The 23,280-nt window shown below is 38.5% G+C and overlaps 1 protein-coding gene and 1 long non-coding RNA gene across 4 annotated transcripts in view; both read left to right on the top strand.

Annotated features, from left to right (window-relative positions):
* The window catches only part of sns (sticks and stones), a 717,563-nt gene that overhangs the window by 353,455 nt on the left and 340,828 nt on the right, over positions 1-23,280 (top strand). The window lies entirely within an intron of this gene.
* On the top strand, positions 10,221-22,118 carry LOC143263846 (uncharacterized). Its single transcript, XR_013037171.1, has 2 exons — positions 10,221-10,391; positions 21,328-22,118. It is a non-coding gene; the product is annotated as an uncharacterized LOC143263846 (long non-coding RNA).

Below are 23,280 nucleotides of genomic sequence, written 5' to 3'. Positions count from 1 at the left end.
ATTTCTAAGAGAATTTCGCGGTAGTACAGCGGCAAAATTGATAAATATTGGCACTCGAAGATGGTCGAATGACGAACAATTAATTACCGTAGGATTAAACGAGGTCCGACAGTCCGTTCGAAAGTAAAGGAACATTGTTTCGTAAATGTTGACTCGACGATTCGTCCAGCAGCTACTGCCCCGACCGACAAACGCCCACTTAGAACTGGCATTATTGCGTGAAGTGTTTGTGACGTGAATCGCGGAACACAAATCATCAGGCACTGGTGGCTGTCCATGTGAATCAATCATTCAAAATTAATTTGACGGGCGATAATCCGAGTAAATGCGTTTCTACGCCGGTCTAGGGACTTACCTTCCCCAGAGAATTTCATTCGGGATTCTAGTAGACATTCGCTATACAGTGACGACATCGCGAACCTGAGCCTGTTATTCTACCAAATTTGTAATGATTTCATCGATTATATATTACTCGAACGGATAACCTACAATTGACCTTTCCTACAAATTGAATGAGCTTATTATTCAACCCGTTCAGTCGGTTATTCACACTTAATTAAAGGTTAATCTTGTCTAAATCAAACGTTTCGCACGTTAAATTAATTAACTTATTCACTTTTATATCTTTATTTTATCTCGTCACTTTTATTACGTTATTTTACATATTCACTTTTATTTCTTTATTTCACTTATTCACTTTTATTTCTGTATTTTACCTATGTTAATAATAAATTTATTATTCAACCCCTTCAGTCGGGTATTTAAATTTATTTAAAGGTTAATCTTGTCTAAATCAAATATTTCGTACGCCAAATTTTAATTTACTTATTCACTTTTATTTCATTATTTTACATGGTCGCTTTTATTACATTACTTTACGTTATTCACTTTTATTTCCTTATTTTACTTATTCGCTTTCATTTCTGTATTTTACCTATTACACTTTTCGTCAAATAAATAATCAATGTTACTTTGTAAACCGTTTAATAATAAAAAATGATAGGAAATTGTTACAGCACATTCTTGAATTTCGCGAAATTCTCTCTAGAAGTTGTTAAGATTTGTATAGAAATTATTCGTGTTGAGAAGTTCTCTTCGAATTTGAACATTGTCGCATTTATTTTGTTGCTTTTCAAAGTCCGGTGTATACTGTTGCACCAAATGATCACCTCGTTACGATGCCGACCATTATCTCGTCGCCGACGTTGCCCAAAGAACGTGAGTTTATCAATTCAATACTTTTCTATAATTAGTACTTCTTGAATATCGTTACTTTAGAATGTTTGACCTGCAGTATTACTTATAAACTTCATTAACAAACTCTGTCAGAAAGTTCTTCTGTCCCTTCAAGGATGGGAGATCCTCTCTGCTCATTAGTAAGGTACGTGTCTACTTAAGAGTTTCGATGAAAAGTCGAATTCTTCGGCGAATGCGAGAGTAATTCTGATTCTCCCTAATTCGCGCACAGATTGCGCACAAAAATGGACCATTTGGGAAGAGGAGATACGATTATTCGAGGCTTGCAGCTCGTTTTTATAGTTACCGATTGTCAACAACTGGAATAAATGCTCAGACGTGCCGCATACCACTTTCAAAAATAATTTAACGATGTTCATATAAAATGTTAAGCTTGGCGAAGTAGACAATTTCAACAAATCTTAACAAAACAGCTGATCTCCATGCAAAATAAAATATAGTAAAAAGAGCAAAAGATATTAAATTTTGACATTCAAAAATAAACAAAATAAGAGAATAAAAATATACAATACCCTTCGTTCGATGCATAAAAAATTTAATAAATATAAATATAAAGTATTAATTATGCCCGGAAACAAACGAAAGGCATAGCAATTGGTCACAATAACACATTCGAGGGTTACTTCAAAGTGTTGTAACTTCGCGAGAAAAAATCGCAGCCAGGTTTTGTTTTTTTTTAATTAAAGAGAAAGGATGATACTTCATTTCGTTGTGAACGGCATCGCCAAAAAAAATTTGTCGAAGTCGGTGCGTTTCGTCAAACTTGGCTATCTTCAATGTGACAAACATGGTCTCGTATTTAAAGGGTTACAGTGGCGAGGGTGCGTCAAAGTTCAAATAGAGAAATAGTATCTTAAAGTAGAGATTTCAAGCTTTAATTCGAAAGCAAGATCATCGTCCCACGATGATTCCTCGCAGAGTTGTCATTGGTCAAAGTCGACCAATGTTCATCGAAAATTTTATAATTTTATAATTTCCGAATTATCCATTTTTGTGCACAATCTGAGCACTAATTAGGGAGAAATTACTGTAAACATGCTTCAAGGACTTCCTATTCGCCTCCAAAGAAGAAACGAAGTCTCGCCGGTATTATTCGATGACGAAATGTTCTATTCCAAGTTTTTAATTGTCTTTCCGAACAGTCGCGGGCTTTGTTGCCGGCTGTTTTAGAACGTGGGAGAGGTACCAGAGCATTCAGGTCGCGATCGCGGTGGAATAAGTTTGCAGAAACGCGTGTCCAATATGACCTTGTTCCAGAGTTACCGTCTGTTTTCTGTCGGGACATTTTTGTCCCGGTATATACGCGTCCATTCCGGGATATATTGGTCCGCGCAACGTCAATGGACAACGTTGAAACACTTCGTCAGGCTGTTGAAAAAAAAAGTTGCCGGCGAATCCGTGCAACAGCCGGCCTTTTCCAACGAGCCAGACAATTCATGGCGACATGCATTTACGCGCGCATTCAAGCCTGACGCTGGCCACTTCGTGTAAGACCTGTGAAGACAGCCGAACAACAGACGCGACGCAGAAATAGATTCAATTCGTAAACGAGATTTCCGATGTCGTTGTTTCCTAAATTCGTTAAAATGTTTGTTGGTATATCTATTGTAATAATGCCATTTTTGCATAAAGAAAGTTGTAGTTACTTTCGAAGCAAACTGAGGAAGAACATTCGTGATCGTTTAAGGCTCTAATTTAGATTATGAAAAGCGTATTTCTTTTTTATTCGTAGTAAAACGTATCCAATGTTCAAAGAGAAGCTCAAATTGTTCCTGTCGCTAAGCTCGTGTGTTTTGAAACAGTGTGTATATTCATACCAGTGGGAGTAGCTTCAGAAAACCATGAATTGAATCAGAAGAATTTTAATCACATTATTTTCACGTATCCAATGCAATCTTCACAATTATGCTCACATATTTTTGAACAGCCTGTATATTCCTTCAAGTAAAATCAATCTCGTAAGGAGTAAAATATCATGGCTGCACAGTTACATTAAAAAAAATCTCAGCAGAAAGCATATAAGTTTCTAAAATTACTTTCACGTGCCCAAGTTTAACCTCCAAAATTATGTCCACATATTTTGAACCGACCTATACATTTCTTCAAACAGAAGTACGTAAGAATCAAACTATCCTGTTCGAAGTAAAATCAACTTACGTTTCACACAAACTAGACCAGAAAATACGTAGCTTCTAGCTCCTGCAATGTGTCCACATATTTTGAAACGACCTGCACATTTCCCCATTAAAAATAACCTCGCGTAAAGCAGCCTATAAAATATTGTCCACGCAGCGCAATGCATTTAATGCCAACAGAGGAACACAATTAAAACGAATGTCCTCCGCCCAGTGTATAAGTCCTTGGAGCAACGTGCGCGAGTGTTGAATGACCCGGTATATGTCTTAAGCAAGCACCACGGAAGAGCGGCGTTAAAATGAGCAGAATTAAGACGAGCATAATATGGTCGGCAGCCCCGGCCACCAATTTCGAGCACGCCGAACGGAGAGTCGCGTTGACATTTTAGATGGAGAGAGAGCAAGAGAGAGAGAGAGAGAGAGAGTTTAGTAGTCGGGGACCTTCGTCCCCTGTTTGTTTTCCCTAGAAACTAAACAGCCCCCTCGGTGCGTCGGCCGATGAACGCGTTAGCCAGCGCCAAACGAAGCGGCTGATTTAAACAATTTATTATGAGCAGCCGTTATATCGATTATCGATTAACGGCGCGTTTACAGCGTGTACCTGTAGCCGGGTCGATTGATCGGCCGTTGCACGCCGTTGCGAGCCGAACAAACAAACGCGCAGGCTGAAGGTGTCTGATTGAATTAGGTCCGGGCATCCGGCGGAGAGATCCGCGCGGAGCGTGCTCCTCGAAATTTTCTCTTTAATTAATCGACCTTCTTCCACGGACAATACCTTCCAATCCCTTTCTCAATTTCCTCCGGGAAGAAAAGATTCCTCGCTGAACGAAAACGTTAAATCCCTTCGCCCCCCCCTCCCCCCGGCTCCGGCCCCGCCCTCCGCCCCTAAAACCCTCTTCATCCAGCCCTCCTCCGGAGCGAAAGCAGTTGTGACTTTGATGTAACGCGCGTTTTCGCCGCTGTCGGTTAATTGTTCCGCCCCTTTGTTTCCGCGGCAAACGGAACCGGTCGCCTCCGGCAATACGGAAATCCACCGTTACAATTTATTTTGTATTCTTCTCGTCCCCGCCGACCCCTCTCCGTGCTCCCACTTCTCGCGAACGAACGTTTCAAAGGGCATCCGTCATCGATCGTTCCGCCGCGCGAGTAGCCGCGTTTACTGCGACCTAAGGAATAATCGTTCCGAAGGGTGGCGACCCTACAATCTCGGGGAACGGTGTCCCTCGATCTTGAAAATTTCCCTTCGCTCGAACAACTGATCTAGTTACGAGACGTTGCTAAAAATCGTACGATCGCGTCTCAAAATAATTTTGCGACGCTGTCGACTTCGCGTGTGTTTCGAAGAACTGATACTTGCTTTTTAAGATGTTCTCCGACGAGTCTCGAGTGTTCGAAGTTCGCTGGCTGAAACAGGTTTTCCGTAAAATACGATAATGTATTTCAAAATATTTTGAAAGTGATTTTTTCAAATGTCTCAGCAACAAAGTTCCTTGAAATGAATTCCATGTAATTGTTACAGAGTTTATTATAATTTATTATTATTTATTTATATATTATATTATATTATTTATTATTTATATATATTATATTATTTATTTTTTATTATTATTTATTATTATAATTGTTAGCAGGGTTTCTTAACACTAGATTTACAGAGCACAAAAAACAGCTGTTTTATATTAGTTTATAAGAGTAACAGTAAGACATTTATTCTGATTTTTAACAAGCGTTATGTCAAGGTTATGTCAAAGTAATTCTTTTAAATGTCTCAGTAACAAAGTTCCTCGAAATGAATTCCATGTAATTGTTACAGTAGCAGGGTTTCTTAACACTAGATTTACAGAGCACAAAAAACAGCAGTTTTATATTAGTTTATAAAAGTAACAGTAAGACATTTATTCTGATTTTTAACAAGCGTTATGTCAAGGTTATGTCAAAGTAATTTTTTCAAATGTCTCAGCAACAAAGTTCCTTAAAATGAATTCCATGTAATTGTTACAATAGCAAAGTTTCTTAACACTAGATTTACAGAGCACAAAGAACAGCTGTTTTATATTAGTTTATAAAAGTAACAGTAAGACATTTATTCTGATTTTTAACAAGCGTTATTGTAACATTTGTCGTAAGTAACATATAAATTGAATAAATAACTTATAAATGTATCTTTACGATATGAATAATCGATAATATACGAATAAATCAAATTATAATACGAATAAATTAAAAAATTAGTGACTCTACATTTTGACGGATTCCGTAAATCTAGTGTTAAACTGTATTCTGTTTCATTGTCACAATGACAAACTTTCTTAAAAATGTACTCTTAAAAAAAGTCAACCTTGAAATCCTCAAATAGCGAGCTACCTTCATGAAACAATTGCCCAACTGTTGCACAAAGATCGTCCGAATTCCGAAGGTCGATTGAAAGAATGATTTCGGTTCTCTTTACGAAAACGAGAGTGTCGAAACGAAAGCGTCCGCATCGCGAATTCGACGAAATCGCAAAACAGCTGCGATCTGTATTAATTCGTCGGCGAACATCTCGTGGCAAAACCGCGGAACATCGGTCCGGCAACGGTAGTCGCGAACGATAATTAATTCTCCATTGATTCTTATTGTCCGGATCATAGCCTGTTCAGCCTATTCGCGGCCGGAATGCGGCGAATCGATTCGGCGCAAATCAATGGAAAATTAATTATCGTTATGAGCCTGATAATGCGGCCGTTTTAGGAACGAACGTTAGCCACTCGATAACGGGAAAAATCGAATAGCCGGTTGCACGGTTACTGTTTCGCCGGACGGTTTATCCACCGGATGAGAACGCGGCTTTATTTTTGCGCAACCGTCGCGTCGTTTCCACTGGTCGCGACTGATAAACTGACGGCGTGAAATTTATCGCAGCGCATTACGCTCGGCTAAATTGATTTCCTCCGCCGGCAACCGGCCCGATTAAAAGGCCGCGTTTATGACGACTGCAAAATTCTGCATCCCGGTTCTCGGAGCTTCGCACGAGCCGCTGGTTCTCGGGGCGGGGCGCTGCGGCCAAGATTACGCTGGCGAAAGCGATAAATCGACCGCGCGAATTTTTCTGCGATCTGAAACTGTTCTTCGTTAATCGCAAGAAGCGGTAGTCGCATCGAAAATTCATTCTATCTGTTAACGACATCGGCGTCGAATATTTCGAATTTTTATACTGCTGAAAATTGCTGCGAACCATTTTCGTCGTAAATGCATAAAATCCGCAATTTATTTCTAATTAATCTTCCCGACCGCTGGATAATACGTTCAAGCATGATAATAAATGGACTCTGGATTTTATGTACGTACGATAGAAATTTATAGATCGAACACGAAACAGCAAAAACATTTGAAGTATTTGAAAATGCTGTCGCATTATCGTCAAACTCGATAAGGTAATCGAAGATTTTATCCAGTTCTAAATTAGTTCTTTGCAATTGACGAAGACGATCTTTATGTCGCATAAAAGTCCGCAGACCGGTAATAATGCATGCGCGTTATCATACAAAATCTTCTGGCGACGATTTAAACATTCTTTTAATCTGCTATTTGGAATTGCAAATACTCAATTTTCCCATTAATGCATAAATGCATAAAAAATTCCTCCGGTCGTTCGGCGAGTTCGCTCCGATTTCTTCGCGTTGATATTGCGGTTATTTCGCAGAAAAAAACATGTCCGAGAGTTAGGAGCCGTCGACACGCGATGCAACAAAGTGGAAAAGTTTTTCTTTTTTTAAAGAAAATACTCGTTTGTGATTCTAGATCCGCCAATCTGGCTTCTGTTTCAAAATATTTATCGTCCGGTATCGTTTCATCTCGTGGAGAAGTAGAAAATTTTGGAACACATGTAAAATAGAAAGCGAATAAATTTGCAATCGTAAAATCGAACATCGTTCGATTTCGTACAAAAAAAAAAATGCGCTTCCGCGTTCAATGCGCCGCGTATTTCCTATTTTCAAAAATGTTGAATAGACTTTGCGAGAGGTTATGAATCGTGCAGAAACGTGGAGGGGTGTACAGGAAACGCGGAACATTTTTTGTACTGCGTTCGAAGGCGGTGCACAGCGAAAAAAGATTCTAGTGGATATTAAAAAGGAGCGACTTGGGTGGACCGGTCCTCGCTGTGTTGACTCTGCGGAGCTGATCTGACGGATACATGCGGAATATTTCCATAAATATTTGCAAACAGACGTATCGTATAGGTTGCTGACAAATAGTGGCTGATACACGATGTAATAAATCGCTGCATGTTACAGGGAAAATGCTAATACAGCGGCGCAGACGATGCATACTTGATGCAGAGCGATTGATATTCCGTGATATTTCGGTTGATGCTGCGTACAGTTTTTATCCAGTCATCGTCGAAACTCCGACTCCGCTGATCTGTGAACTGTTTTCTATCAAATAGATTTTTAGCTCGATCGCCTATTGTTCGTATGACTGAAATCGATAAAATTCGCGGACGACTACGTTTGTTCGAGTGAGAACAATAATGTAAATATATTTTTAGCTCGACCGTTGATCGTACAATCGATCAAAAGCAGAATATTATTCCATTTCATTCAGAAACTTCAATAATTTTCTCCCAAAATAATACATTTTCAAAATAATAAGCATTCTCCCAAAATAATAGAATTCTTTCGGAATACTTTTTCTCCAAATTGCCTTCGAATCGTGTCACGTGGCCTCCGAATTGCCTTCGAATCGTGGCAACAAATTAGATTAATCAGAATAAGAAAGTTAAGTCGTCGTTTTTATTCTAGCATTGCTATGCATTCATATCGATGTATACCGGCATGCTGGCCGCTGTTTTTTTGCCGCCGACTGCCCCCAATTTCCATAAAAACAAGCCTCGCGGCCCGAAGAATCGCGACTTAGTATTCTCAGATCTGCCGGTTTTTCAATTCCGGCCTCCGAACATATCAAGAGGAATGACTGTATTTCGTTCACGATAGCATTTTATTCAATTACCATTGACCAACCATGACCATCAATCGACGATTTTGCGAAGTGTCGTTCCACCGAGACCGCGAGTGAAAGATCGCCGCCATTTATGCGTAAGCATGGCGGCCACCGGATCTCGCGAGAGCACGGAACGCCGACCGAGACGGATCAGCTATTTTCGATACACAGTAGTAAACTGGTAGAGTAAATTACTCCGGCGTAATTAGAGCAAGCCACCAGCTAATGAAATTTGACATACCTCTGTTTAGAAACACGCTTCCGTGCCCGAGAACCGTGTTTCTATACGGAACGTATTATACTGAATGCGCCCATTCAAACTAATAGTAACAAACGTGTAGGAAGAGAAGTTAATTACACTAACAGCGTTTAATTGATTCCAGTATGCTACACGAGGAATATGTTCTTTCGCGTTTCGTCTCCGAGCATTTACATTTTCCGACATAATCGTTTCAACTGTACTCCAATTTAAAGTCTTTCGGACACTTATTCCGAAATTTTCGATATTTTTTAACGTTAACGTTATTCATATTTAGTTCGACATTTCATTCGGTTTTCGTATCGTTTGTTATCACAGTACAATAATCGTTTCGTTATAAATCTACGTTAAACTACTCGATTGTTCATTATCAGGATCGTTTTGCACGATTAAATTCAGATGAATATTCAGAGTGGAGACTACACTATCAAAATATTTGCTTTTACAATAGTCTGGTATCCAAGCATTCTGTTATCTACGCATTGTATTATTTAGAGAACTTATCACCTGGCAGAGCAACTCAATTAAATATTTAGATAATAGAGCGTTTTGGATGTTGTAAAGATTATAGGATGTTACAGGAATTGTTATATGATATTACAAAGGACAAAAATAATGTAATAGGGTATTACAAAGAACAAAAATTATAATAGGATATTACAAAGAATATATATTATTATATATAGATTATATATAGATATTATATATAGATTATATATAGATATTATATATAGATTATATATAGATATTATATATAGATTATATATAGATATTATATATAGATTATATATAGATATTATATATAGATTATATATAGATTATATATAGATTATATATAGATATTATATATAGATATTACGAAGACTAAAAATTCTAATAGGATATTCCAGGGAACAAAAGCAGAGACAAAATTGTGATATGATATAACAAAAGAAATTGTAGTAGGACATTACAAAAAAAAAATCAATTCTAATAGGATATCACGGAGAGAAAGATTGTAATAGGATAGAATTTTAATAGGATGTTACAGAAATAAAGCTTCAGATAAGAGAGTCTCTTAAACAGTAAGCTTTATGCGACCGAATTAATTTCTCGCTGGCAATCGAAGGCTAATCAATTTTTTTTAGCATCCACGTAGGAAGCGAAAAGATCCGAGTGACCCGCATCGGAGAAAGAAAAGCCCGATAAAGTATTCACAAAGGCTTGATCGCATGAAATACCATGTAGGACAAAGATTCGCCGTCGCCCTATTATTCTTTAATATCTACAGCGGCTTAGATTCTACGCTAATGGTAATTTCGTCCCCTACGCAAACACAATATGGCGTACACAGGTAGCGAAGGTCGCCGTTGTTGGGATAAGGTAGTAGTAACGTTATTGCAGCACCAAAACTCATTATCTTCCATCATTTAGCATATAAATGAACTACAGGCTGCGGGACGTCGCAATTTTGAGCTGACCCGTGTAACACGTGTCCTTGTCCGTATGTTTGCTGAGCACGGAATAGAAATTGGTCAATGTCACATACCCTATTTCCTCCGACGAGAACTATAATGCCTAAGGACTTTCAGTCTGTTTGCGACCTTCGTCCGCGGAACGTTCTAATCGCTCTGTCAAATGTTTTCCTTTCGATTGTGTCGCGCTTCTCCGAATGCCTTTATTCTTGCTTGCACGAAATCCGGGAATATTTATGCAAAGTGCAACCATTTGACCAAAATCCGGATCGAAATTGCTTTCATCGACTACAGAATTTCGTCGCGGTAAGTACGAGAAGAATATTTTGACTTATATTAATATTTATAATATTATATCAATATTTATGTTATATTAGTATTTATATAATATTATATTAATATTTATATTGTCATTGTTTGCAAAGAGACAAGCGTTCAAAATGTCGTTGATGCTCAGGATTAAATATACGCCTGAAAATGAATATTTTGTATGTCTGTAGAACGTATTATAAATTCTTTTTTAAAAAAGAATATTATATATGTGTATAATTTCTTTTAGACAGTAACGAAAGATAATTTCTAATTAAACATTTCAGACAATGCTAGGTACTGCGTGTTACTTTGAGAATGATATTTATTTGGCACATTGACGTCCTTGAAAATCGAAGATCTACGGTTAACAATTTCTTAGAAAATTCTTCCAAAACTCCAACAATTAAATTATTTAGATTCGAATAATGCAACAAACTCCATTGAAATTATTATTTGAGCCGTTTATTTTGAAAGTGGCCTAAGTCCATTTATTTGAAAATCCAGATATTTAAGGTTTTTACGTTTTAATAAATTTAAAAATATTGCTAATTGATAACATGGTGGTATAATGTTTTTGTGTTCCTAAGGGTCACTGCGTTCTTTCAGTTTTGCTGACATGAAATTATATGTATAACGTAGAAATGTGTATATTAAAATAGCTAGCTCGGTGTTTTTGAAAAATGATTTAGGCCACTTTCAAAATAAACGGCTCATTTAAAAGGGAATTGCCGAGCTTCTCTTACAACACAGACTTGATATTCTATCAATACAGGTTTCCGGTAAATAAAACACCAAAAAGTTTGAAGCAGTGCGAACAATTCGAGAAATGGAAAAAAAACCGACTGTGTAAAAATACTAAAATGTTGAACGTTTCACTGAATTATTTAGAGAACTTCGAAATGCCCAACAGATCTCCACGTTTCGTGGACAGCGAAGCTGCGAGAACTTTCGCAATTTTCCACACGCACTTTTGTCCACCGACTGAATATCAATTCAGACGCGTCCACGGTATCGATGAACTGCCGTCGCAGCGCGATCGATCGATCGATCAATCGGTAAGCGAATTCAGCGTGAAAGGCTGCCCCGACCGGAGCCGTCGCCGATGAATCCGTTTCTTCCGGCGCGGCCAATCAGAAGCACAAAACAATTTACCATCGAGTCCCGTTCCGCGGAGTGCGAGAAGCTCGCGCGGTGTCGCTTTGCGCAAACGTTTACAGACGGGAACACAATCGAACACATTTCGTACACCGTTTGATGTTTAAGCAGTTCCTTGTAATTGGCTTGCGCAGTCAACGAAACGTTTGATTCCGTCCGCCTTGTTAATTCAAAAAGGCGCGTTTCCGCTCCGCGAGATACATACCCGGGAACCGTTTTACGCCGGACAAAGGGCGCGTTTCCTACGACGATCGCAGTCGCCTCTGAACGTTTAACAATTTCTTACTTCCGGCGCAAACAGAATCCCGACCGGCGCGGACCGCCGATTCCATCCGAACATTTCCCTCCTCGTCGAGGCTGATTTACCACGGACGATCCTATGCGAAGCGTATTCATCGCTGGAATCACCCGGACATTTAATATTCCGCGGTACGAGGACATTTAATTGTCCGATTTCTGATCTAAAATTAATATCGCACACGCTGTGTAAATATACTTCGGTTTATTGAGGAAAGAGAATCTAAGGTACGTACTAATATAGAGCTGAATTCGGCATAGTTTGTTCGAATAGCGAATAACATTTTATTCGTAGAATTTATTCGAATTATTATTGGAATCAAATTTTATTCGAAGAATTTGTTCGAATTCGTAGAATTTATTCGAATTATTATTCGAATCAAATTTTATTCGAAGAATTTGTTCGAATTCGTAGAATTTATTCGAATTATTATTCGAATCTTTGATTTGATATATAGCACTCGAATCAAATTTTATTCGAAGAATTTATTCGAATTATTATTGGAAGGATTTATTCGATTCGTTGAATTTATTTGAACTATTATTCGAATCATATTTGATTTGATATATGGTAGCCTTTGAATCAAATTTTATTCAAGGAATATATTCGAATTACTATTCGAATCAAATTTGATTTGATATATGGTAGCCTTTGAATCAATTATTATTATTCGTTGAATTTATTCGAATTATTATTCGTTGAATTTATTCGAATTATTATTCGAATCAAATTTGATTTGATATATAGTAGCATTTTAATCAAATTTTATTCGAAGAATATGTTCGACTTATTATTCGAAGAATTTATTCGTATTATTATTGAAAGAATTTATTCGAATTATTATTCAAAGAAAGATTTTATTCGAATTATTATTCGGATGAAATTTGACTCGAAGAATACTATTGAAATCGTTATACGGATAACATTTTATTGAAATCGTTATTAGGATAACATTTTATCGAAATTGTTATTAGGATAACATTTTATTGAAATCGTTATTCGTAATTAGGCAGAAAACTAACGAAAAGCTTGACAAAAGCGTGCGAAAATACGCAGTTATTTCGTACGAGTAAATTGAATTCGTTGCCGTCTTCCATTTGCAAAATTATACGCTGCATAATTAAACCACGCCAGCGTATTGGTAAATTAGTATTAATATTCTCGTCATTGCACGCTGCTCACATTATTACTTATGGTAGATATTATCGCAGTTTGCGTAAAAGTAGACGAGTCCGTTTCGTGCGCATCGTATCGCGCATTTTTTTTTTTCAAATATTTAACATTACCTGGCACAGTAATTATCGAGAATGTTGAAATTAATGGAGATAGCTTGTTAATGTTGCATAACAAGGTGGCTCCATTATCCTCGTGCCCCCACGCTGCCGCGCTTACGTCACGTGTTTTTGTAGCCGTATGTTTACGTACAATTAGCCTGGTCGAGGCTCCGAGAGGCCCTTTCTGCCTCTTCTGCTTCTTCCTCTTATAATTAGTCGCGTCTACCGGTATTAACCCTTTGCGGACAAAGTCGGGGTCGGCGCCGAATCAGAATCATCCTCTATATTCTTCAAATTTTCATGCGAATTTTTCAAGACGTACAAGCCACGCGTTTTATATTGACCGAAGAAAATGATACTCTCGAGCACGCTATTTCATTTCGATGAATCGCTTTATAAATGAGAGCCGTTTATTTCGAAAGTGGCATAAGTCACTTTACCGTAATGAAAAGTGGTGATTTTTTAATGTTTATGTTACCGTGAATGACCGAGATTGGAGAATGTCGACTTTCACCGGTGAATGTCAACAGATACCAAGTACGTCGGTGAAAGATCGAATATTTCATTACATTGTTGTACATTCGGACCCTCTCCGGTGTGTGTCGACAATCACAGATATGCTCTGGTGGAGGTCCAAAACCTGTCATTGCAAAAGGAAGTGTTCCACAAATAAATGCAGTTGTAAAAGCGAGGGACTCTTGTGCAATTCAAAGTGTCATAATAGTTTAAGTTGTTGCAATAAATAAGATTTGAATCACATAAGTAAGTAATTTTTTTATTACTATTATTTTCTTTTCTCATGTAGAATGTACCGTGTATTTTAAATTCTTGGTCATTCCTTTCAGAAAGAGAGGCGAAGAAGTTACGCCACCCTTGTGGCGTTTTATAGCGACTGAATTACGGAGAAGAAAATATAAATCTCCAACATGTTCAACATTCGCCATTAGTGCATGGTGAATGTCAACATTTACCGGTGTAAGTCAGAAATAAGGGTATTTAGCAAATATTTCGGACATACACCAAGCGACTATGTGAATGTTGACATTCACCGGTGAAAGCCGACATTCTCCAGATTTCGGTGTTTCACTGTAACATTTATACGAAATTATTTATACTGAGAAAAATATCAGCATCCTGAGATAACAAATACCTGTAAATCTTCTCGAAAGTTAGCATCCATATTTTTAAACGTGTTAAAACGCAAACCCTTAAATATATCGACTTAAAAACAAAGCGACTTATGCCACTTTCAAAATAAACGGCTCAAATATCCAAGGAACGACAAATTATTTGACAAAATATTTGATGTCAAACAGATCGCTCCTCACGGCGAACGTGGACTGATAATACAATTAATTTTACTACTCTAATCTTACCATAAATGCACGAGCATCCGCAGCCTGGTTATTCATTAAGCAGCGCAGCGGTATCTTTGAAACGTTATGCTAAATAATGTATTATTAAATTCCGTAATTATTTGGTTGTTGAAACACGGTTCTGCTGTTTCATTTCCAGAAATAATTGACGAGAATGCTAGCCGCTGTCGTAAACAATACAATAATCCGGCGATTGTACGTTAGCTCGACTCGCGCGTCTCAAACGGAACCGAAGAAAGCATCATTTGCGTGTTTCGTCAAATTACATCGCCCGAATATTTCCAGGTATAAAAACATTACGTTACTTTTTGTTCGATGCTCGCCGATGCGTTCCGTATTTTCGAACAACCAAACATAACAACATAAACAAGCAGGCCGCCATTCCCGATCGCTCGAATATTATTTTCACTCCCAACGAAGCGTAAAATTCACTTCGCGTAAAATTCAAGGTAATGAAATAATGAAGTTATTTAAATATAACGCGATAATAATAGTAATATTAATAGTAATAATAATAAAAATGTATTCATGTATACGGGTGAAAGAACATTTTTATTACAGAAGAAATAATAAGAAAAAATAGAGAGATTCTATATAGCAGTCGCATAAGTACAAACAAAAAGGGAAAAAGAAACGACATTTTACGTAAACCATTACGTTCCGTATTTTCATATAAAATCCGCGGAATTCAAGCTCCCAAATATTACTCCAAATATTTCAATTTTTATATTTTTGTACCGCGATCTCTAATTCGATTACTCTTTCCTCGACGCGGAGGAGAGACTTTAGGGAGAAAATTTAAATCGGATATAATTCCTCAAGAAAATTAGAATCTGCGAAATTAAAGTTTGTGCAAATATTATTTCAATGTCTGTTTCCACCGTCGATGAAATAAATCGGTGTTACGTCGTGACAAAGGCGCGTCGGTGTTATTCATTATTTAAAAAGGTCGATATTATGCCACGCAAATCAAAACCGACCGGTATTTTCGTTCCGTTGAAACTAAAAGAACGCAAATATTATTTCGTATCGGTCGCGTTTTATTTTTATTTCGTATAAAATTTTCCAGGGGGCCCGGCATGTAATAGGAACCCATCGGCGCGTTCGACGAAAATGTCACGGGTTATTCGCCGATAGAGCCAAAATAACACGGAAACGAGACTTTTTACCGCCCCCGGTCGGAGCACTTCGATTTCCTACGGAGCGTTTTCGTCGTGGAAGTCCTTGATTGTAACGTCAATCCCGCGGGACCTCCGCATCGGAATGCGGCTGTCGTCGCCGCGACAGCCGCGATTTTCACGTTTTAATTGCGGCCGTTCCGTGTCCAAACCCCGCCGATTCGATTCCATTCGATTCGATCCGATCCGATCCGATTCGATTCGATCCGATCCGATTCGTTGCGACGCTTCTGTTAGCCGATTACAGCTCATTAGACGTCACATTCGGCCCCACACCGCAGAATCAATTCGCGGATCCGGCGTTGTTGCATTCACAGTTCGGCAAAATTCATTCGATTGGCGAATAACGGATCAGAATGATTTGGTTTTTATTCGTGAATGACGAATAACTACACATCTATTCGAACGAAAATAATAGTATCTGAAATATCGGAACATTTATATCGGGCATTTTATTAATTATTATTATATTATTTTATTACAATTAAATCATTTAACAATCGAATCCAAAGTAACTGTTGAAATTGAATTTTTATAACAGAGTTAAGAATGTAAGAGTTATCTTGTAACAGAAAAATAAATAACTCAGACGTAGAAAGTTTATTAAATAAATTATACTTGTGAAAGTTATTTATAATATTTATATTTATATTAAAATAGTTATTTATAATATTTATATTTATATTATAATAGTTATTTATAATATTTACAAAAGTTATAACAGTTAAGTTATAGTAAAAATACAGCAAAATTACAGTAAAATTAGAGCAAAATTGCAGTAAAATTAGAGTAAAATTAGAGTAAAATTAGAGTAAAATTACAGTAAAATTGCAATAAAATTATAGTAAAATTAGAGTAAAATTACAGTAAAATTGCAGTAAAATTACGGTAAAATAACAGTTATATTAAAGTTAACCTACAGTTAAATTCAAGCCCTGCTCTCTTCTCAATCTCTCTGCTTCTCCCTCCCTCTATCTATCTTCCAATCTATCTATCCACCTATCTACCCATCCATCTATCTATCTATCTATATCTATCTATATCTGTCTATCTCCCTATCTCTATCTCCCTCACCATCGCGAATATGATCGTTGAGACGATTATGGGATAACTCTCGTGCGAATGTTCACGTGTCCAGGATAACTCGTGTGAACACCGGTGCGACAGAGACTCGATCGAATATTCGACAGCGATCCTACAACCGGCACAGCGCTAACGTAACCGCGGGCTCACTGATTCCGCGGATTCCCCTGCCGCGATATATACACGACTAATTTATTAAAATGATTCAATCTGGGCCGCGAGGCCGGAGGCTGCGATTTGGAATAATGACACTTTTGAATGGATGCGTTACGGTGTCGGTCGTCGACTGTCAAGCGAAATGTAGTTTTTCTTTTGAACGATGATACCGTAATTACTATTCTTTCGTTTTAGTTTTTCGCAATAAGGCTACAAAATGTTCCGAATTTTTTTTATAAAGTATTACACTCCTGAAATAAATTATGGCATAGACAAATTTTGGATGAAAATTGGCGAACTTTGACTGCGCGTAGCTCTGCGAAAAATCATCGTAGGACGATGATCCTGCCTTTAAATTAAAGCTTGGAATCTCTACTTTAGAACGTCGTCCAACTATTTTGTGTTCGTTGCATCCTGGTCGCTGTAACAATTTAAATGCGAGGCCATGTTTGTCATATTAAAAATTGTCACGTTCGTCATATTGAAAATCGCCAAGTTTGACGAAATGCACGAACTTCGTCAATTTTTTTCTCGGCCGTACCGTTTATGGTGGAATGTAGATCAATCCTTCCCCTTTAGTTCGAAAAAAGAGGAACGTGGCTGCGATTTTTCCTCGCGAAGCTACAGCGCTTTCAAGTAACCCTTGTCAATCCCATATGTCAGGGAAGGGGTGGTCCTAGGAAACGTTGGTATGTACGTCATGGGAAAGAAATGTTTCCAATGACGATGCTGCGTGGAACTTAAAATCGAGAAACGGTATCTCAAAGTAGAGGTTTCAGGCTTCAATTTGATAGGAAGCTCGTCATCCTACGATGACTTTTCGCGGAGTTATCGTCAGCCGAAGTTGGCTAATTTCTATCCAACATTTGTCTATGCTATAATTTTGTTGAGCAGTGTATTTCGCAGTCGAACGGTTCGCGCGTGTTCCGAGCGTGGTTCAGCCGAACGAGCGTTTCCCGGCGTGTGCGAGCAGCGATTTCTCTCAAAGGGTTAATGAAGGATCGAGTCAGGGGTGCGCAGGGCGGCGGAGCGGGGGCACAGGGGCCACGAGGGCGACGTAAAAGAGAGAGGAGCGCGGAACGTGATGCCAAAACGTGGGCGCGGCTTACGAACAGACATTTTCCTTCGCGTATCTCTGCCGCGTATCGATCTGCCAGCGGAACGTGCAGTCAAAAACGAAATGCTCGCGAAGCGCAAAACGCGGCCAAAAGGATGGCTTGGCCGGTTCGTTTAGCCACGATGGATACCAGGATGAAGAGCGAATCGAGTTTCTTGCTCGAAAATATTCACTGTGCTAAGGAAACCGATTGTTATTCAGCCATTCGATAGCTCTCGTGTGTCAGTGTTGTTTAACTCGTTCCTTTCGCGAAGCATATCATCGATTTTATTTCAGAGTTTGCTGTAACATCGTTTAACTCTGTCGTCTAAGTCGGCGATCAGGTGTTAAGGAAAAACAAATAGCTGCGTAATGAGCATGAAATTCATTTCTATGCTATTCCGGGCGAACGCGAATCAGACATTTTGTTCTGGGTCAAATTGCGATCCGGCGTGCGCCAGTGAAAAAAGGCCGGAGGAAAAAAAGTCGGATGCGCTGTTGTCCATTGTTCCGTAATTGTTGCTTTACCGTTTCTCCTCAGTCAAGGGCATCAAATTTAATTAAGTCCCGAGGATTCAGCCGGATCCTTTTCATTGCATAATCTTAGCTCGGCAAGCGATGCAATATTTTTTCCCCGGTATTTAAGTTTTCGCAGGCCAAACAATTGCCGACTCTCGGCGATTTATCCAAGCAATTAGGTCGTGCATCTATGCGTCATATTCAAGTTCCATCATTGTCATTTATTATCAAAGAGGCAACGACAAACGATCATTCTGCGCAATAATTTGTAATTAGTTCGTGCACAGTCTCGCTCGAATGACGAATGTTGATAAAGAGCAATTTACTGAAATTGCAATCATAACGAAAACTCCTTGCAGTTTCATCTTCAAACAGAATAATAATTCTCTACGTATTCTAAATGTACCTTCAGCGTACACACGGTTCTGCGAATTCTGCCAGATATGATCAATTAACTGGTAATTATTATTATTATTTATTCCGCAATTATTTCATTGATGAAATACAGTTCTGTTATTTTATTTGAAAATATAATTCGTGGAGATGAACATCTGGTATTGACAACGATCAAATGATGCAATAATTGTTGCATTGTTCGCGTCATGTATCTCAAATATTTCGCCAGAATATTTCGAGACGAAAAACAATAATGTCATTCGATTTTACCGAATTCTGTCCGATCAGATCCAGTTGATCGGCAATTATTCTTAATATTCTCTTGTAATTACATCCTTAATAAAAAAAATACAGTTCCGCCGTTTTCAAGAAATAATTCATTCATAATAAATCATTCATTCAAGCTGGATCAGCCGCCATTGAAAGCAACGGAAACAATACAGCAATTGCCGGAATATTTCGCCGTCACAAAGAACAAAGTTATTTTTCGTTCGAAACTTCTCGCAACGAAATTGCGTGCGATCGCACAAAGAAAAATGTTTGCCGACGTGTCGCGAAACAATGCCGCGCACCCGTATCTACGAGTCAAGTTCAGTCCAGTTTTGACCGGGTTAATTGGTTCGATAAGAGCCTCAAACATGCAGGCCCCGTGAATTAAGAGACAGTAAGATGAAAAGACGACCGCGTAATGCGGCTTACGTGACTCCAACAATCTTAATGGATGTTCGCCGTCGTGTATTACGGTAAATTTATTATGGACCCTGTTATCCTAAGCTGCTGTACTTAATTTGCGCGGGAGCATGTGTGCCGGGCCAGGTGTAGAAGTGCGCTCCGAAGAGAGAGAGAGAGAGAGAGAGAGAGAGAGAGAGAGAGAGAGAGGCCGACTTGGAAAAGTTAGCAGAGTGCCCGGAGTCATTAGCGCGCGTCCAACTTTGATCGGCCGATGGCGGGAAAAGAGCTCGCAGCCGATAATCATGGGAAACACCGAAAGTTCCGTCGTTTTTTTCTTCTTTTCTTTTCGACCTGGCGAACGATATTACCTTGTCCCGGATATTCTCTCGCACGAAATTCACTCGATATCGGGGGCCGCTCCCTAAGCGTAGCCTGCATCAAATTATTTAATCCGATCTTATAGGCGAGACGTTCTGCGCCGGCACGCTCTCTCTTGTCCAATTTAGAATTTTCGCGACCGTAGCCCGCCGTTCCATCGCTCGGCTGATTACAAGCACACGGAGGACTCCGTTTTGAAATTATTTTGAACAATTTTTGCTGTTATACGTACATTTATTTAAATCGTATTATATATTATAGATACAATAATATATATATATATATATATATATATATATATATATATATATATATATATATATATATAATATTATAGATAATTTTATATATTACATATACAATTATTCAAATCATATTATATTATACATTATACATCGATTTATATAAATTATATTATATCATATGCTCTATAGAGAAATTTATATAAATCATATTATATTTATATATTATACAGAAATATAGTATATAAATTATATTATATATTATATTATATATAAATTTACATTATACTATATTCGAAATTATAGAAGTATAATAAAATATCATATTATATATTACATATACAATTATTTAAATCATATTATATTATATTATATATAATGCACAAATTTATGCAAATCATGTTATATTATACATTATACATCAATTTATACAAATTATATAATATCATATACTATATAGAAATTTATATAAATCATATTATATTTATATATTATACAGAAATATAGTATATAAATTATATTATATATTATAATATATATATTGTAAATTTACGTTATACTATGTTCGAAATTAGAAGTATAATGGAGACAATCGGAACGAATTTCCGGTTAAATTTCACGTGAGATTTGAAAGCTCGTTAGTAAAAGAAAGACAAAAAAAAAGCGAAAGACGAAAAAATTCTAATATTCCGTAATATTTTTCAAACAGCCAAACGAACTGGTCTTTTCAAAATCGCCGAATGCAAAGACGATATGAAAATAGTTGTTCGATGTTGTTTCTTGAATCTAAGAACGCACCAGCGAATTTTGCAGACGAATTCGACTCGGACCTGACAACTCGGGCGAAAACAGCGATCATGTTAATCTGTTTTGTTTGCCGGCGGAGAGCGAGCGGTTTTCGCCGGTTTTATAATGTAAATCCGTGCGCGTGCTATAAATGCATAAAGTTCACGGTCCGGTTAGCGTATTGTAGCGGCCGAGCACGGATTCTAGCGGCCGGGCAATTTATATTTTCGAGAAAATCGGCGTCCGCGCGACACGTTTCTATCATTCATTCCGACGCACACAATCCCACTGACGGCGGCGTTCCTTTTGCTTCTGTTTCAGGTGAGTCAACGAATTTCCAGCCGGGGGAGGAGGCAGTGGAGGAGCAGGAGGAAATTCGCGCTCCGGTTGGATCGGATTTGTTCGCTCGGGCGCGACTTCCATCGACCTGTTTCACTTGGAACGGTGACAAGATTTGCATTTCGACCGAAGGGCGGGCCGGCCGCCGATTAATTGGGTTAATAAGGAAACCGGCTGGCCTGATCGATATTCACTTTGAACCGGGTCCTACCGTATTATCGTCGCCGATCTATCAATCTTTCATTTTTATCCGGACCAGCCGCGCGGTGCCGCACCGCGCCGAATAATTGAACAGCATGAACCGGCGGGCCTCGTTAGGCCAACATAGATGCTTCTCGACGATCGGGCAAATTCATTTCGCCGACCGGAAGCCATTGTTTATTAACACTTCGCCCTCGGACGGGGCCCCTCTCGGGAGACGTAACCACCGATGATTATGGCACTTGCAAAATTAAGCATTTTTTGATCGTTAACCTCTAGACTGCCGCGTCTGCCGTACGCGGACTACGAAATTATTTGCTCAGATTCGACAGTCAGTTTCTACGATAATCTGTTATATTTAATTTTTATTCTTTTAGGATTCGATAAACGAACAAATGTTGAAAAAGTAATCGATTTCGTGCGACTTTAGCTTCTAATTTGAATTTCGATAAATAAAGTACCCTTTATTTTTGTGTTATTTTACATTCATATACGAACACAAGTATATTAAATATTATATATATTATATTTTTTATAATTATACAGAATTACAAAATTATTAAGAGAAAGAATTTGTCTTTCTTTGATTTCGATTCTTTTTTACAACCCTCTTGGACCTTTTATTTCGCATAAAACGCGACACAGGAAAAAATCAGTCGAGAAGCTGGCTTGTTTGAGTCAATTTTTCGAAGGTATTTTCGAGCATCGATTCCGAAGCAGCACCAAATTGCTTCGTATTTTTCTAGCATGTTTTCCAAATGCAAACACGCGAAAATTCGCGATCCGCCGATATTAACCGGCACCGGACCAATAAATATCGCGGACAGGTTAGTATATTAATATCTGTTTACCTGTTGCCAGATGTGTAATTGATTTTATTCGAAATTCGAGGAGATATTGCGCGCGCGGTTATTGGCAACGGTGACGGTTCGTTTCGCGAGGGCGGGGGGCGAGGTGGAGAATTGAAAAAAATATCGTCGGAGATTGATCAGCGATGTTCCCTTGATTGCGCGGCGGAGGTAAGGACCGGTGAAATTGGTTTTCCGCGAAGTAACAGTATTTGTCTAATCGAAAAACTTCGCGGGCATCGGTAACGGAGGAATAGCAAACTGGACCGGAGGAGGATCGCGCAACTTTCCCCGGGATATTCGAAGGCTCGCGTCCGAAAAGAAAAAGGAAGAAACGGAGCCGGCTCCTGCGAAAAAATCTCTACCAGTTGGAAAACGAACGTCGAAGTTGCAACAAGTGACCCCTGCCGTTGAGAAAGGCATCCATACTTTCCGAGTAACTTCTACGGGAAACAGCCAGTCGAACAATGATGCCGCGTACTGGACGGGAAGATAGTTGCGAGCGAGCGAGTTTTTGTTTCCAAATACGTCTCCGACGATATCATTTCTTTCGTTTGCTCCGCGAGCTCCGGGCACATGTATCTCTGTTTGCTCGGGACGCAGAACCAGATTAATTTAATTATCTCAGTGTACGCGCGCGCGCGCCCCTTCTTCAGCCTCTTGCGCTGGAATATCGTGTCGGCCTCGTTACCAAGATGTCTCAAAGTTCAGACACATCTTTTCACTGAGGTACATTTCTCCTTAATTTTGCCATCGCTTCGAATGAGAAAAGAAGATGAGAAGAATCGCGTGTTATCAATATTTTTATGCGAGCCTGTAACGATACTGTCGAAAATGCGTTTTGTAGATTTTTGGTAACTTTCATGCAAGAATTTGATCGAAATCG

This window comes from Megalopta genalis, chromosome 2 (assembly GCF_051020955.1).
Source record: "Megalopta genalis isolate 19385.01 chromosome 2, iyMegGena1_principal, whole genome shotgun sequence".
Lineage (NCBI taxonomy): Eukaryota > Metazoa > Arthropoda > Insecta > Hymenoptera > Halictidae > Megalopta > Megalopta genalis.
This window is presented reverse-complemented; position numbering and strand designations above follow the sequence as displayed.